A 17726-nucleotide genomic window follows, 5' to 3' on the forward strand; every position below is an offset into this window, starting at 1 on the left:
TTTGTCAGCTCATATTATTTCATAAAGTGAAGGGTCAATTAGGTGTTATTATCATCAAGAAAGCATGCGGTAATGCTTCGTCTTGTAGATGCTGTAAAAATTACCTGTCTGATTACTTTAATTCATCTTTTGGCTACTGTCTGCAGAAATTCACTCAGTCCCTAGCTCACAGGTATGCAGACATACTGAGAACATTTAGGGAAATAAAAGCAAAAAAAAAAAATGGGTCCTTTCCCCTAAGGAATGAACAGTGTATTTGGGAAACTAGGAAAAACAAACAAACAAAAAAATGCTACCACAATGCAAAACTCCTGATGAGGAGATTAAAAAATGGCTCAAGATGGAGATTTTTAGAAAGAACTTCTTGAAGGAGGTGCATCTGTAGGCTGAGAGAGATGGTTTAGCAAGCAGCCATCAATGCATCCACAAAGCTTTACACTTCAAGGAAATCATAGGAGAAACAGGGTCTTCTTTGCTGAAGATCTGTTTATTTTGCAAAGAACAAAGAGTTAGAAGAGCCATGTGAAGTTTCCATGGGGAATCCAGAAACTAAACTTCTGCCACTGGAAACTACCTCAAGATCTTCTCCCAGATAGCCTGCTCTTCCCCTGCTTCCAATCATGTCCCTCAAAGTCTTCTTTTTCAAGCATAAATATCCTTAGTTCTTGTAACCACTCCTCCTATGAGGCAGTTTTGCATGCTGCCATTATTTTAAGCACTTGCCTCTGATTGGACTCTAGCTTAGGGCCTCTCCTAAGTCACGGGACTCAGAATGGAGCAATGCTCTCCAGGAGTGATCTGAGGATGCAGAACACCATGGGGTAGTTGCCTCCCTTGATCTGTAGCCTATACTTCTATTAATATGGCCCATGATTGCATGAGCCCTTTTGGCATCCATGTCACACTGCTGACTCATACTGAAATTGTGGTCAACTAAAACCCATGAGTTCCCATGCACTACTACTAAGCCAGATCTTTCTTTCTTTTTCTTTTCTTTTTTTCTTTTTTTTGAGACGGAGTCTCGCTCTGTCGCCCAGGCTGGAGTGCAGTGGCGCAATCTCGGCTCACTGCAACCTCTGCCTCGTGGGTTCAAGTGATTCTCCTGCCTCAGCCTCCCGAGTAGCTGGGATTACAGGCGCCCGCCACCACACCCAGCTAATTTTTGTATTTTTAGTAGAGACGGGGTTTCACCATGTTGGTCAGGCTGGTCTCAAACTCCTGACATTGTGATCTGCCTGCCTCGGCCTCCCAAAGTGCTGGGATTACAGGCATGAGCCACCGTGCCCAGCCAGATCTTTCTTATTCTGTACTTACACTGTTGATTTAAAAAAAAAAAAAATCCCTAGGACAGAGGTTTAAATGTAAAGACATTTATTTCTATTCCACTTGATCATTTTGATAACTTGTCCAAATCTTTCAGAGCTAGGGTATTAGCTTCCCCTCTCTGCAGGTGAGTACTTACCTGCTGGTGCAGCTAATCTCATGATGGATCTCTGGCCTCTAAAGGGCCAGAACTTCATTGTCTCTTTCCTATCCATAAATTCTCTGCAACCCTGGATGAATCTGCCTCCTTAGACAAACTAGTGGGCCTCAATCTTCCTAAGTAAGATAGGAATAAGTGTAAATGGCCATTTCCTCCTTGCGGTGAGGATATGCAACAATGAGTTCGATGTCTGCAAAACCCTAAGGAAATGTCACTCAGAGGCAGCATTAGATGAGGGGAGAAAAAGTTTATTTCAGGCTCTCAGCAGCTTTCAGAAGACTTGATTATCCTGATCACTACGCGTGAAAGTTAATGACTTCATTTTTGCGGTTATTTTAAAAATATAACTGGGTTATCTGATTTTTGGTTGTAGTAACATCACGTGATGGTCAGCATCATTTTACACATTATTTGTAATGTGAGCAAGTGCCATAAAGCATATCTGCAAGACTCATTTAAAATGACTGTCTTCCCTCCATCCCCTCCCCGAGCCCCATCCTCAACCCAACCCTCTTCCGTTTGTAATACGGGACTACAAAGATCTTATAGTTTAGGTTTCCATCAGACTTTTGGAAACCTCTAAAAGACTTACCAAGCTAGCTTAGAAGTTCATAGATATTCATCCCTGGCCAGCGCAGAGAGCTCACAGGTAACTTGTGTAATATTTATAATTTCAAGCTAATAGAAATGTCATATTTCAAAACACATCCCTGAGAGCAGTTTTTTTGTTCCTTATAGACAGGTGCAGGGAACATCCAAATTTTTCTAGTCTGCCATTCTAATGCACATTGTGATGTTGCTCTTGTGACCCTATAATTATTAATTTTCCAATAGCCCCTCCCCAACCTTTCACATGATTTTTAATCCAGGGCCTGGGCACTTGTAGCAGAGTGTGATCCTAGGACCAGCAGCAATGGCACCACCGGGGAGCCTGTTAGAAGTGAGGATCTCAGGCCCTGCCTCAAACCTATTGAATCAGAATCTAAACTATGAAAAAATTCCCCTGGTGATTCTTATGCACAATAAAATCTGAGAAGAACAGATCTAGAGTGAAGGGATTTTCACTCCCATTTTACCCACTGTAGACCTTATGTTGTAATACAAAACTTACAAACTTCCATTTGGTATTTATTAAAAAGTTAGAGTCCTTAGTTGAAATGTTACCAGATTCAAATGTTCTGTTTATATATTCAGCTATTTCTCAGTGTATGTAACTGGCTTTGAAGTACTCTTGTTGACCAGGCATGGTGGCTCACACCTGTAATCCCAACCCTTTGGGAGGCCAGAGTGGGAGGATTGCTTGAGCTCAGGAGTTTGAGGCCAGCCTGGGTAACACAGCGAGATCCCATCTCTACAAAAAAATTAAAAGTTAGCCAGATATGGTGATGCATGCCTGTAGTCCCAGCTACAGGAGGCTGAGGCAGGAGGATCACTTGAGCCCAGGAGTTTGAAGTTGTAATGAGATATGACTGAGATACTGTACTCCATCCAGACTGGGTGACATAGTGAGACCTTGTCTCTAAAAAAAAAAGTACTCTTGCCTTTCTGGGTTCTTGTGGAGCAGGGGTTCTCCCCCACTCCCACCAGGGACATTTGGCAATGCCAAGAAACATTTTTTGTCACAGTTTTCAGGGAGAGGTCCTACCGGTGGGTAGAAGCCAGTGATGCTGCTAAGAATCCTACAATGCACAGGATGGGCTCCCACAACAAGGACTTAACTGGCCCCAAATGTCAATAGTGACAAGGTTGGAAAACACCAGTTCATGATTTATAAAGACTCAGATGTGCGACCATAAACCACAGAATGCCATAGGAAAATGTGACATGTCATGTGACATGTCACTATATGACCAGGCAAAGAACAAATAGACCAGCAGTGGCCGGAGTGACGGTGGTGGGGTTATGAGGGGCATGTCACTATATGACCGGGCAAAGAACAAATAGACCAGCAGTGGCCGGAGTGACGGTGGTGGGGTTATGAGGGGCAGGGAATGGAAAATCCAGCCACAGATGAAGGGAGACATCCAGGACCAATGCTAACTGGTACTCCGTGCACAAAGGCAGTCAGCTTTAGAGGACAGGGCTAAAAGGCCGGGCATGGTGGTTCACACCTGTAATCCCAGCACTTTGGGTGTCCGAGGTGGGTGGATCATCTGAGGTCAGGAGTTTGAAAACAGCCTGGCCAACATGGTGAAACCCCGTCTCTACTAAAAATACAAAAATTAGCTAGGCATGGTGGCGGGCACCTGTAATCCCAGCTACTCGGGTGGCTGACGTGGGAGAATCGCTTATACCTGGGAGCTGGAGTTTGCAGTAAGCAGAGATTGCACCACTGCACTACAGCCTGGGCGACAGAGCGAGACTCCATCTCAAAAAAAAAAAAAGAGGACAGGGCTAATGTTCAGGGACTGGACACCAGGTATGAGCTCCAGGAGGGGTGGGAGGAGGTGTGGGAGAAAGAGAGAGAGAGAGAGAAGGCTTCAGTTCTAGAGTGGATACCAGGTATGATCTCAAAATCATGTTAGACATGGAAAACAAGAAAGGATTTCAAGTATTAGCATAGGAGTACATAGGCAGATTTCAGGTAAATCCAGTAAGATGAAGATTCAGGAACAAGGCAGAATCCTGCTTGCTAGAACTGGGACGCCTCAGAGCCAGGCCAGCAGCAGGCATGACCGATGCCAAGTCAGCCAAGTGTTCAGCTAGAGTGAGCTTCTTAAATCCCTCCCAACTGAGAAGAGGCTTAGTGCTGAGTCTACAGCACGGTTGACTTGCAAGAAGGGGTCAGGGGTTCCCAGCTATGGAGAAAGGTAGACCAGAAGTAAGCCAGAAGTAGGCCAGTGACAGTGGCCACTGAAAAATCACGGGATAAGAAATGGAATAGAACTCGAGAGGTCCTCTGGGTCATTCCCCTACTGCAGGGTGCACCTAAATCATTTCAGAAAGATTATCTACTCTTCAACTTTAACATTTTCAGAGAAAGATTTCTTAAGGACCAGTGGGTGCCTTATAATCCATCGAAGTCAAAACTCCTTCCCCATTTCTAACCCTAAACACCCCTTCCTGGGATGTAAAGCGAGTGTCTTTCATCCCACCCTGCACACAATGTGATTTCTAACATTCGGTAAAGATAAAGAACACAAATTGCCCTCTGCAACTGCCAAGCACAGCCACCCCTTTTCCAGGCTAAAGCATCTCAATTCCATTAGCGTGTTGCCCTGAGAGTCTCTCCCTGACCTTTTAATCCCCTCATTATCCTCTGGACCTGCTCCAAGCCTTGCCTGCTTAAAATAGTTACCACCAAGTATGTATTTGTTAAATAAAAGCTGTGTGCAGACTGCCCTTTTGCCATGGAACACAAAGAAGGAGGAATATAAAAGAATATACACAGTTTTGTTGGTTTTTATTAGTCTCTCTCCTCTCTCTCCAAGGAGTTGTCAATCTTCTCTGCACTTATAGTCTAGTTGGAGCACTAGTCCTTAGGCTAAATTCCACCAAAACATTTTGGTTGTTCAGCAAACGCTTTCACTGTGACCCTCACCTAAGGACAGTAGAGTACACCATCAAATGGGATAGCTCTAATGTGAATTTAGCTCTAAATAAAACTAGGATAAATGCATTTGTTCAGTTCTAGAGAAGGCATCATACTGTCCTGTGGATTTCATTTCAAATGAGCTGCAAAACAAAGTTCTTTTCCATGGAAGGGATTTACTCAACTGAATTCACTTACTTTGCTGTAACTGGATTAATCTCATTTCACATCATGTCTCTAAGTAGAAAAGTAAACTGATTTACAGCAGGCTAAGTGGATATGTTGATGCATCCAACATCAGTGAGATTTATTCCAACTAGATTGCAACCAGAAAATGGTGTCCTGGTTGTTTTTGCTTCTATAAAGTAGTCGCAAAAGTGCACCACTTTCGTACTTGATCTGAAAAACAGTTTATCAAAGATGAGGTATTGTGGGATGCGACAGAACGTATGTATGTCAAATGAAATGAGCATTTCTACCTTCCCAGATCTTGAAACGGTCTTTTTCCCCGCAGCCTTATAAAAAACATATATATATTCATTTTAGGCCAGGCATGGTGGCTCCCAGCACTCTGGGAGGCTGAGGCAGGTGGATCACTTGAAGTCTGGAGTTCAAGACCAGTGTGGCCAACATGGTGAAACCCCATCTCTACTAAAAATACAAAAATTAGCTGGGTGTGGTGGTGGGTGCCTGTAATCCAAGCTACTCAGGAGGCCGAGGCGGGAGAATCGCTGGAACCCAGGAGGCAGAGGCTGCAGTGAGCCAAGATCACGCCACTACCCTCCAGCCTGGGCGACAGAGTGAGACTCCATCTCAAAAAAAATAAATAAATAAATAAATAAAATCATTTTATTCTATCACCATCTTCTGAAAGCCACTGTTTTTTATTTTTGAGTTGTGTTTCACAGGGCACTGCTCAAGGTAAACACCCAGCCCCACTTGTGGTTGAGCAGGCATTGACCCCACACTGGCTCCCTGCCAGCACACCGCCCTGGAGCGAGCCACCACTCTGTACCTTGCTCCACCTTCTGCTTTCTACAGCACACTCTTTCTTCTTTTTCTTCTGCATCACTCTGCATTTCCAAAGCCACAATCGTGTCATCCTCTCGGGACTCTCAATCTCTGTCTATGCTGGTGCCCTCTCCTTTGTCTCTCCCAAATTGCTGACTTTATTCCGGCTTCTGCTTCTAACACAATAAGACTGCTATTGGAAGTGTTTTTCTGACTTCTATAGCTGGCAGTTTCTATAAGCAGAAGTTACTTTCAAAGGAAAGAACTTGTGGAGATGAGCCTGGGGTGTCACAGGGCTGTTATATGGGTCAAATGTAATAATGTGTATCAAAAAGCAATTTGTAAACTGTAACATGCTCTTCAAAAGTAAATTATTACTGTATTATATGACTTTAGGGTTTAAAAAGCAGCTGGATGATATGTAAAAATTCAAGGCTCAGTAGCATCATTGGAAAAGAAAATTAGAAAATGGGGAGGGGCACGGACGCTTCCATCAACAAGCTAGGGGCCTCTCAACATTTTTTCCAGCCAAAGCACACCCATTTAGCTGAGAGCATATACTCTCTTCTGAGGACTGCCTTTTCACCATTCTGGACCCTCTCAACATTTTTTCCAGCCAAAGCACACCCATTTAGCTGAGAGCATACACTCTCTTCTGAGGACTGCCTGTCCACCATTCTGGACCTAAGGCCTTCCCTCTTGCTTAAGCTCCCCCATCCCTCTCATCGCCACCTTCCCAAATCCTAGTTGACCCCAAGGACTAACCCCCAATCCACCCTGCCTTCCCAGCTCTGCCCCAGATGAAGTGAATCTCTTTCTCTCCAGCACTCAGTCTTATGTTAGAATTATTTATGTGGGCATTGATCTTCCTGGATTGACTGTGACCTGCTGAAGGCAGCGGTGGTCCTGGCATCTGCCACAGCCACCTCCCCCAACAGCACTTCATCACCTCCGTGAACGGAAGTGAATGGAAGGAACAGCTCAATTAGGATGGCAGAGGATCAAGGAGAGAATTCCACGGACCCAAAACATCCTGCAAAAAGGCTTTGTCCCCAGAGGTTGGTCTTCAATTTGGAAAAATTCCTACCTGAGCAACTGTAGGACCCCTCTGAAATGGAACAGGGTCTATTAGACTCGTAAAAACCCTCAGTGATGAGTTGGTTATTATTATTCTCTGTACTTTTCTGTACATTTAAAATGTTTTATATTTTAAATTGAATGTAAAAAGATCCCATCCTATTTAAAAGTTAGTGAGTTGAATAAGTTTCATTATAACTTGATTTTCTTCCTAAAGGTTTTCCTATAGTTCAAATTATAAAAGTCATTCTTAGATTCCCAGCTTAGTTGGTCCCCCATGAAATCATGAGTTCTTAGACTGTGTTTCACACAATGTTAGGTTACATTGCACCCTTACTGAAAGGAACTTCTTGTGCAGAGTGCGGGGCTCTTGGAGAAGGAAAAGTACCACCTTTTTAGCACATTAAAATAATGCTTGAGCTGATTTATTATTTTAATACTTTACCTTTGGTGTTGCAGAAATGATTTATTTGATGGTTTTGGCAGGTGATTTTTTTTTTAGGAATCATCTTTAACACTATTAGCCATGTAACTATTGCCAAGTACATAATGAGTACTCAATAATAATTATTATTTTTTAATTAAAATGTGATGCACTTCTAAACTAAAGGTAACTTCAGTCATGTAGAATAGAAAGCAATGGGTGGAGCTTCCAATTGCTTCTCTTTGGTATTCATTAGAAATCATTTTTGAAACTGAGAAGTTGGGGGAAAGATCAGACATTTTTATGGAAACTGCATTGATGACAGCAGAGTGTAATTTTGTTGATAGTGATTTGATACACAATTATTTGAGGGATTTACTGTGCTCATGGATTAGCGCTGTGTTGTTACTGTAACAGAGGCTTGGCGCAGAGCCCTGGCCCAGTGCAAAGCTCTCTAGCATCGTTTCTTTTCCTTCATCAGCAGCCCAAAGCCCCCCTCTCTACAACTCCATGCAGCACAGCCCTGGCACAGACCCCTAACCTGAAACTCCAGCCAATTTACCTAACAACATGCCTCTCCCCTTCACCTGCCAGATGCTTCTCGTTCTCAGACACTGCACCCTGAAATTCGGAGCTTTCACTGAGTTAAAAAGGCAAATATAGAATTACCTAGCTGTATCAGTATTTTAAGTGCACTTGTAGACTTAAATGAGAGCTCTTGTACGAAACCACTTGTATTCTTTCTTAAGATATGCTATTTTTTTTCTCTCTTTGATTGAACTGTTGACCTTCTGGGTATACGACTAGTTATTACTTCAAGTATGTTTGGAACTATTCTTGCCCTAACCATTCTAAAATGTAATTAGCATTGAGACATTATTGTAGAAGCACAGCACCTGGGGCTGGTATCTCATTAGATGGCAAAAATTGAGCAGAATTGTGCATGCTCCATGCTCAAAATATCTCTAAGAAAAATTCATGGCATTAGGGGGAAAGTTAAAATTGGTGATTTCGTAGGCCCTTTCTTGCTCACATATTTGGTTTGTATAAGGATCCAAACAGAGAGGAGATTGTGGTTCTTCTGTTTAAAAAATGAAGGCAACTCTGTTTTCTTAGAACTCTTCTTATGTAATGTGGCTGCTGTCACATCTCTGGGTCAACCAAAACCAAAATAATACATTTTCTGGCTCTAGCTTTTTCCCCCCTCAAGAAATGCATAGCATTTTTAGGCATTATCTGATTTATCCTTGCAACAACAGATGTTACAGAGAATGAATATTCTCTAAGAGGTAGTTAACAAAATATGGAAAAACTGAGGCCCAAAGAGGTACTATAACTCATGGGTTATTCACGCTTCTCCCTGAACATTCCCACATCTCTTCTGCTGGGGAGGGAGCTCTTTATTTTCTGAATTGAAAACCATTTCATGCCTCCTGCTCAGTTATTTCAGTACTGGCTCCTAAGTTTGACACCAATCCCAACTGTTATGAAATCGCAGACGAATAATAACGAAGTTCTTCATTCCTGGGATCCCAAAAGGTTATCATTTTGAGTTCACTGCAGGGCACTTTAGATGTCCATATTGGGCCCTAAATGATTAGAACCATCGGGAGAGGGCTTGCCTGACTCTGCCATTCACCTCATTTGTAAGTCTCTGCCATGTTTCGACACTGAGTTGTGTCTTGTTGTTTAAAAAATAACTTCTCATTATAATAACATTTTCCCTTAATTGCAAAAATATTTCTGACCTGAATTTATTATTGTCATAGCTGTGTGAGCAAGCAGAGTCTTGTTTGCCACTACAATATATTAATAATGTATTAATTAGCTTCCCAGTGCTGCTCAAACAAGGAACAAAAAGGATTTATCTAAATCATGAAAACTGAAGTGAAGCAAACACTTTGGTAATTATATTTTAAGGGCAATCTCAGCATTAGGTAGTGTAGCAAATTTTTGTCCTGACTTTGGAGAGAAGATAACCAAAAACACCACTCAATTAACAAAACATTTGTTTAGTACCTACTGTGCACAAAGTCTGAGAGGTAAAAGAGGTTAAGACAAATAAAATTGTCCAATTTATTTTTATGGCCATAGTTAAAAGGCAATAAAGGCAAGACACTGTAAGTATTTTGATTTAGCTACAATGAGCTGAAATATACTAGATCAAATCATATGAAATTGACAATATCTGGGGGCTGGCTGCCGTGACTCATGCCTGTAATCCCAGCACTTTAGGGGCCCAGGATAATCACTTGAGGCCAGGAGTTCGAGGCTACAGTGAGCCAGGGTTGTACCACTGCACTCCAGCCTGGGCCACAGAGTGTGACCCTGTCTCTAAAGACATAAAAATAAAAATAAAAATAAAAATAAAAATAAATAGAAGATATTGACAATAGCTGACCCTATTTTTTACCCCAAAAGTGGTAATTTTATATAATTTAATCTAATATTAAGGTATTCTTGTCATACTGTACCAGCTCCTAAACATTATACTTTTCATTTTACTTCTGTTTCTAAGCTATCATTATTACAACAACCAAGAGAAGGTAAATACAGGTCAGAGATTTGACTCCTGTTTTTTGTATGTATTTATTTTTGCAGATTCACAAATAACATATGTTTTGCAGTTTTAAGGTTTCTAATTATATTAGACCCTGTTTTTTATTTTATTTAGAGTCATTGTCCTTGCTGCCTGTCCTTCACATGTGACAAGTCAATTCTTCATGCCATTTCCTTCACAATCTTCATGCAAACTCATCATCTCCATTTCCATCTATTCTTCAGAGATGTATGATTGCAGAAAACTCCCCTTTTTTGAAATATTGCTCAATAGAGATTAAATCTAACATCCAGTTTTACCTGTCTATCCTTGAATTACAGGTTGCTGAGAAGTCAGAACAGATAGCCATAGAAGTACCCCACTAAATCCATTCTTCTATCTCCTTCAATATTTGACAAATATTTACCAAGCATCTATCTTGAGCAAGCATTGGAGTAAGTCCTCCCATAAATATGAAGTTATGTAAATAAGGATGCATGCATTCATGTAAATACAAGTTTAATGCTGGATATGTATTGTTTTAAGTACCTGACATGTATTAGTCTATTTATTCCTACCTAAGGGGGTAAGTGCCATTGTTATTTCCATCTGAAAGAAGAGGAAACTGAGGCCAGAGAGATTACATGAACTCCTAAAACCCTAACTCTTAACCACAGCGTTCAAAATCTCTCTGGTTATAGTGGAGGACCCAATGTCAAAAAAGCAAGTGCTTTTCCCAGACCATGAACACAATGTGTGACAAATTAGCAGTTCCTCCCCTTGCTCTAAGATAGTAAATATGCACCCAGGCCAACTTGTGTCTGTCAGAGAACAAAGAGTGGGCCTGTCACACTGCACACTGTTTTCTCCCAAGAGGGTCCATCTGCCTCTGCTCCTTTGGTACATGCTAGGGGACACACGCTGTCCAGCATATTCTTGCAGAGTCATATCTTACCCCACATCTTATCACAACCCTGCTGAAGGTCAGGCACTATCAAGAAAATGTTCACTCATCCTCTTCCCGTTATGCCCAATGTGTGAACTGATAACACATCTAAATTCAAAGAAAATCAACAGACATCACCTCAGTCAACCTGAAAAGTCTGGTGACTCATTCCCACCCTTCTCACGGGGCTCCTGCTGGGCTTCCTGGTTCTCCTGAACCAGCCTCCAGGCCTCCTGCAGCCGGGGTGCAGCTCAGTGTTCGAGCCCCCTCTCTGCTGCCCATCAGATGCGTGTTGACTTTCTTTGGCACAGGCATTTGAGTTGCATTTGAATTGCAGAACATGCTGCCCCCATCCTGTGCTGACTGTGATCCCCACTTCTTGTGCCCTGGAGGCAGCTAAACAAGCTTGCCTTGGAAAAAATAACAGGGAAGAAGATGCTGACTCTTCAACCCCCAGAGTAAGTTCTGTCACTCTGGAGGTAAAGTCATAATATCTAAATATGGCTCGATTCATGTCAGGTCTTTTAAATACACACACACATGTGGATGCTGAAACCGTGCATGCCCTGACATGCCCTGACAGCCAAGAAAAAGTCAAAACGACTTACTGTCTCATTAGCAGGACAAGACCTGGTAGGCCAGCTCACCAGAATAAAGAATACAAAAAATGGGTATTTAACTTCTCTACAGACACACACACACACACACACACACACACACACACACAGATGTAACGACCCCAAGAGAGCTGGTTGCCCTGGCAATGAAGAATCATTTGTATATTCAAGGATTTTCTTGTTTAAATTTAAGCTAGCCACTTGAACTTCTCAAGCTTTCTTGAGCTTAGCTTTAGGCCTCCATCCCCAGACAGAGGTCTGACATCTATGTCAGCCTCTAGCAAGGCAGGAAGCTTAGAAGTCGGACCAAAACCTCACAAGCCAGCCAACCTGGATTTGAATTTCAGCTCTATGGTTTCTCAGCTGTGTGACCTGGGTAAGCTACTTAACCACCTTGAACCTCTATTTCCTCACCTGTACAATGGGAATAATAAAATTAAAACAAACTTGCATGGGTTCATTATGAAAATTAGATCGATTAGATGACATAATACATAGCAAGCATTTAGAGCTGTGCCTGATTCTGAATGTGAGTTATCTGTAATAGTGACTTGAAATGGGTTTACACTGCCTGGCAGGAAACCATTCAGTTCCTTTTTGTTTTTGACTTTAATCTTTGAAGCGCTTTCGTCTCATTTCTTCTTATTTTGTGTTTGTGGAGAAGGAGGATGTTTAGCCATCCTTGGAGTACAATCTTTTATTAAAAACCATTATTAAGTCTCTTCAAGTTTCTCTTTTGCAGTAAATGATCTAGATTACTTAATGGTTCTGTTTTACATGTTTTAATCATTTATTTGAACCATCTCCAGATGTAGTACACACAGAAATATTGTCTAGGAAAATGTGTTACTGAAATTCCTTATCATCTGTGGTCCATTAGCTCAAATGTTTAAAACCCATTGTTTTTATTTTTATTATTTATTTATTTAGTTATTTTTGCAAGACAGGGTCTCACTCTTTTGCCCAGGCTAGAGTGCAGTGGCACAATTATAGTTCATTGCAGGCTCGAACTCCTGAGCTCAAGCAATCCTCCAGCCTAAGCCTCCCCAAAATTTCTTATGCTTAAGAGCAAAGTTAAGTTCCATCATATTGTCAGTTGGTTTCACTCCATCATATTGCCAAAACCACCTAATTCTCAGATGCGTAGTTTAGCACAAGCCAAACCAGAAGAGACCATAGGTCATTCATTCATTATTCATTCAACATTTACTAAGTGACTGCTGTATGCCAGAGGCTGGGCTATGCTGTAAGATCACAAAGAAGATACTTCTCAGTTGGAAGAGCTTACAGCTTGAGAGAGAAGACACACAAGCAAACAAATCATTACAAATACCTTTCCATTGGGTGCCATACTTGAAATGAGAAGGTGAGGCCAAAGTACCCTTGGGGCAGAAGGGAGGGAGGACTAAGCTCAGGGAACAGCTTTACAGAGAAGGTAACATTTGCACCATGTTAAAGGATGGCAAGAATTGAGGAGTACAAAAAGGAGAATAGGCCAAGAAGAAACACCCAGGGATGATTTGCACATTGTAAATTTAGGTAACCTTACATGCCTTACATGGGGCTGCTGTGACTGAGGCACAGGGTCAAGGAAGAGAGCAGAGTCATAAAGCTACCCAGGTCAGCCAAGGCCAGGCTAGGAAGCCTGAGCTTTATCCCGCAGGCATGCCGAGCCAGAGGAGGGTGCAAGAAGAGACATGGCACAGTCTGATCTGTTTTGCACAAATCACTCTGGAAGCAACGAGGAGGGGAGAATGGAGGTATTTGAGCCTAGAGTCAGGAAGAAGCAGTAGGATGCCAGGGTTGTGGGGAAAGACTATAAAGCCCACACAAAGGAGGGCTGATGGAAAGATGGAAATCAATTTCAGGTATATTTAGGCCAGGTGCAGTGGCTCGTGCCTGTAATCCCAACACTTTGGGAGGCCGAGGCAGGCGGATTGCCTGAGCTCAGGAGTTCACAACCAGCCTGGGCAACATGGTGAAACCCCGTTCTACTAAAATACAAAAAATTAGCTGGGCATGGCGGCATGCGCCTGTAGTCCCAGCTACTCGGGAGGCTGAGGCAGGAGAATTGCTTGAACCTAGGAGGCAGAGGTTGCAGTGAGCCGAGATTGCTCCCCTGTACTCCAGCCTGGGCGATACAGCGAGATTCCGTTAAAAAAAAAAAAAAAATTCAGGTATATTTAAAATATAGTGTTTAGAGACCCATTAGTGGAAGATGCCAGATTTGAGAAAGGGGAGGAAAAGACACGGAGGAGTCCAGAAGAAATTTCCAGATTTCTGGCCTGGATAACTGTGAGGGCCATGGTGCCAGATAGTGCCAGAATGAAACTATATAGGTTGACACAAATCCACCTCTCAGAAATGCACCTCTGAGACATCCGTTCTGCTGAAGGTCAGTAGGGAAGGTCAGCTTCATGTGCAAAGAGCAGTATGTGTATATTTCTTACTAGCTATTCTTTTTTAAATACTTCTTAATATATGGGACATACATGAGCTAAGATAGAATTCATGCAGGAGGTTTCATTTTTCATTGTCTGGCAATTGTGTTTTCAAATATGAGATGCTAGCATTATTTCAGTTATCTATGCCTAGCATAGTATATATCTACGGTTCAAGAGTATTAATTATCTCCCCCGCCTCCTCACTATAAGGTAAGCTTTCTGAAGCCAGGGATTTTGTCTCTTTTGTCCTCATCTCCATTCCTAGCCCCTAAAACTAAGTTTGAGTCCCAATTATCGAGTAAATGATTGAATTTCCATGTGGGTAAAAAGAAACAGTCATTTCCTTTACTAATGAGGAAAGAAAAGGAAAACAACAAACAAAACTGGACTTAAAACAGTTTTTATAAAAAGATCCAATTTGCGAAAATGGAACTGAAGTTTAAAAGCTATTTTTCTCCCTGCAGCTCTACTTCTGGGAAAGTCACAGCTGCCAGCTTAGATGGTGGTTTTCACTGCCCGGTTACAAATTCTGCACAGTTGTACATATTGGCAGGGCTTAGCTTCCTTAAATGCCATTGGATCAGTAGGGAAATGGTGATTTTCCTTATTGATTTAATGCCAGTTCCTCTTTTATGAAAAATCGCATGTGCTGCTCACTGGCATATGTACCATAAAAACTGAACGTAGGGGGCCAGAAATTAAGTAAGTCACTCGTGTTCTTCTCCAGCCATGTGATGTTAAACCATCTCTACTTTCAGGCTGGAATATTCAATCATTCTCCCTTTAAATTTAGCAGAGTGATTATTCCTCCTGGTGGATTGCACATATGCTCCTTTGATCTATGAAATACTCATTCTGGATGAACTTTAAGCTCCCAAGAAATGCATGTAAAATGCTGTTTATAAATCGCGGGAGAAATGTTTCACATTCTCATTACTCCCAAGTAGTCACACCAAACCTCTCTCTCCAAGATTCGCTTTTTTTCCTAGAAGAGGGAGAAAGAACTTGGGGCAGTAACACTGTGACAATAATCACCACGGTCATACTTTCCATGAGTTTTACGCGGTAGGCTCACAGAAGTGGCAATGCATGGCCGGGCGCGGTGGCTCACGCCTGTAATCCCAACACTTTGGGAGGCCGAAGTGGGTGGATCAACTGGGATCAGGAGTTTGAGACCACCCTGGCCAACATGGTGAAACCCTATCTCTACTAAAAATACAAAAAATTAGCCGGACGTGGTGGTGGGCTCCTGCAATCCTAGCTACTCGGGAGGCTGAGGCAGGATAATCACTTGAACCCGGACGGCGGAGGTTGCAGTGAGCCAAGATTACACCACTACACTCTAGCCTGGGTGACAGAATGAGACTCTGTCTCAAAAAAAAAAGAAATGACAATGTAGGATACCCATTCATCGGCAAATATTTACTGTGAGCAGGACAATGTGCTAAGTCCATAGACTGCAAAGAGGAGTGAGGCTCAGTTCCCATCCTCTGGGGCTTACAAGGTAGCTGGAGAAGTAAAACTCAAACCACAAAGTGAAGTTAATAGTCACCAATGAACAACATAGTTAGTAAACTCTGCACTGGTTCAGAAGAGGACAGGAGTAACAAGACAGTAATCCTAAAGGAGATGGACTTGAATTTGAGGTGGACCTGAAGAGTTAGGAGCTAGAGTGAGTAAAGGCAGAGCGGTGGGAACATTTGTGAATCAAAGCTCAGGTGGGGGTTATGGCAGGCAGGGTGGGGATAGACTGAGGATGACTTTGAATGCCATGCCACTCTAAGGACTTTGGACTTGACTCTACAAGCAAGGTGGAATTATTAAGAGATTTTGAGTAGAAATGATGTGAGCTGAACAGTGCTTTTGAGAAACTAAATCTAGCAGGGATCAGTGCTCCAAATTAATTGGACATGTTTCAGACTTGAGATCATAAGACCCTGACCCAGGCTGGGGACAATGGGGTGTCTCCATCGTACATTACATTCCTGTGAATACTTCTTATGGATTCATATGAAATTCTGCCTCAATGTGCCTACCTGTCTCTGCACTGTAAGATAGTGATATTGTGATCCTGTGTGCTGCTTGGAACCAGCCTCATTCCTTTAGCACCCCAGTTTGGACTTGGAATGGGCCCAAGTGTGGCCTGTACACAAACCTCAAAGAATCCAGGTGGCATAGATGTAAAAGCTTGGAGCCCTCCAAGTCCACCTCCTCAACTTACCAAGAAAGAAGCTAACTCTTGCTCATCTCCCTAATGATGGATTCAGCATGCGGCCTCAGATCTTCCTGTGCTCTAGCAGTGCTTCTGAGGCCAGTCCAAATTCTGCTTTGAGGCGTGTGTGTGCCAATTCTGGTGCAATCCAGAAGCATTTTGGACGAATGAAGGAGTTGTTTGTGTTTTCTTGCCCTAATTGAGATAGTTGAAGCTCCTCTCCCTTACTCTACACCAAGCCCCCCAGATCCAGTACCTCCCTGAGTCCCCAACTTCGTCTCTGCCTTGCTGCTTCCCCACAACACCCTATCAATTCTTGCGTACTGTCATTGGTTGTTCTGTCCTCATTATCTGAAGCCTTTACCTCCCTTCTTAGGCCTCATCACCTCCAGGAGACTCTCCATGGCCTCAGCCCCTCCCTTAGGTAGACCAAGCTTCCTCCTTGGAGCTCCGTGCTACCCTGCATAGGGCTCAGTCACTTTGCCTCCATGATGTCTTGCAATTGTCTATTTATATGTCTGCCTCCTATCCTTCAACTGTGAGCTCCCTGAGGAAAGGAACTGTGGGTACGCATCATTGAATACTCAGCATCTAGCACAATGCCTGGTACACACTAGGTATTGAAATGTCTGATAAATAAATGAATGACAGTTGCATATTTGTCTTTTTGGTATATTCATTCATTTGGTAAATATTTATTGAGTAATTACTTATAATTGAATTGGCGCTGTGTAGTTACACTTAAACATCAAAATGAGCCTATCCTCTCAAGCTCCAAATTATGCATGCATAAATTATACATGTGAAGTGTTAACATGCACACGCAGCAGAGAGTGTGCGTATCTACAAATACCAGAGCTAGCAAATGAAATAAACTGTGTGCCAGATGTCCCCAAAATTTACAAAGAACCAAGAACCAAAAATGACAGTTAGCTCCATAAGCCCAACAAAAGAAAAAAAAAAAAAAAGGAAAAGAGCAAAAAAGCAAAAGAACGAAAGAACCTTGAGCATAAGGAAGTGGCTATGGTTTTTTCTACATGCTCTAGCCGGGGGTGGGGAAGAGTCATAAAAGCATTCTATGCTGGACCGGTTCATGTTAAGTCTGAGTTCCTCAATCGCTGGCTCTCAGGAGCTGTTTGGAAAATTCATTGCCATGCATGAGTCGGGGGATTGGTATTTTTTCCACTGGAAACTGTTAATGGGGACTGCATTAGCGGCCCCTTATCGCTTTGCCTGATAGAGAGACAGCAGGTTCGCCCAAACAATTCTGGAACCCTGATCACTGCCAATTAGGGGAGTATTGTCTGGCTGACATAATCAAGTGAGTATAAATATATTTATCGTGATTGGAATGGGGAAGGGAGACTGCAGAAAGATTGAGGCAGAAGCTGCCACCCACTGCCTGGCTCCAGCCTGGATCCAGCCCAGTTTGTCACCCTGT

At 42.5% G+C, this 17726-nt stretch overlaps 1 protein-coding gene across 8 annotated transcripts in view; it reads left to right on the forward strand.

Moving 5' to 3' along the window:
* GRAP2 (GRB2 related adaptor protein 2) overlaps positions 1-17726 on the forward strand; it is a 79397-nt gene that overhangs the window by 15405 nt on the left and 46266 nt on the right. For 3 of the 8 annotated variants that reach the window (XM_054543494.2, XM_063723095.1, XM_054543492.2), the window contains one exon: positions 10408-10521. The exons of the other annotated variants lie outside the window; for them this stretch is intronic. The gene's annotated coding sequence lies outside the window, so the exon portion shown is untranslated. The remainder of the gene's footprint in view (positions 1-10407; positions 10522-17726) is intronic. 8 annotated transcript variants of the gene reach the window in all.

The sequence above is a fragment of the Pongo abelii genome, chromosome 23, assembly GCF_028885655.2.
Source record: "Pongo abelii isolate AG06213 chromosome 23, NHGRI_mPonAbe1-v2.0_pri, whole genome shotgun sequence".
Taxonomy (NCBI): domain Eukaryota; kingdom Metazoa; phylum Chordata; class Mammalia; order Primates; family Hominidae; genus Pongo; species Pongo abelii.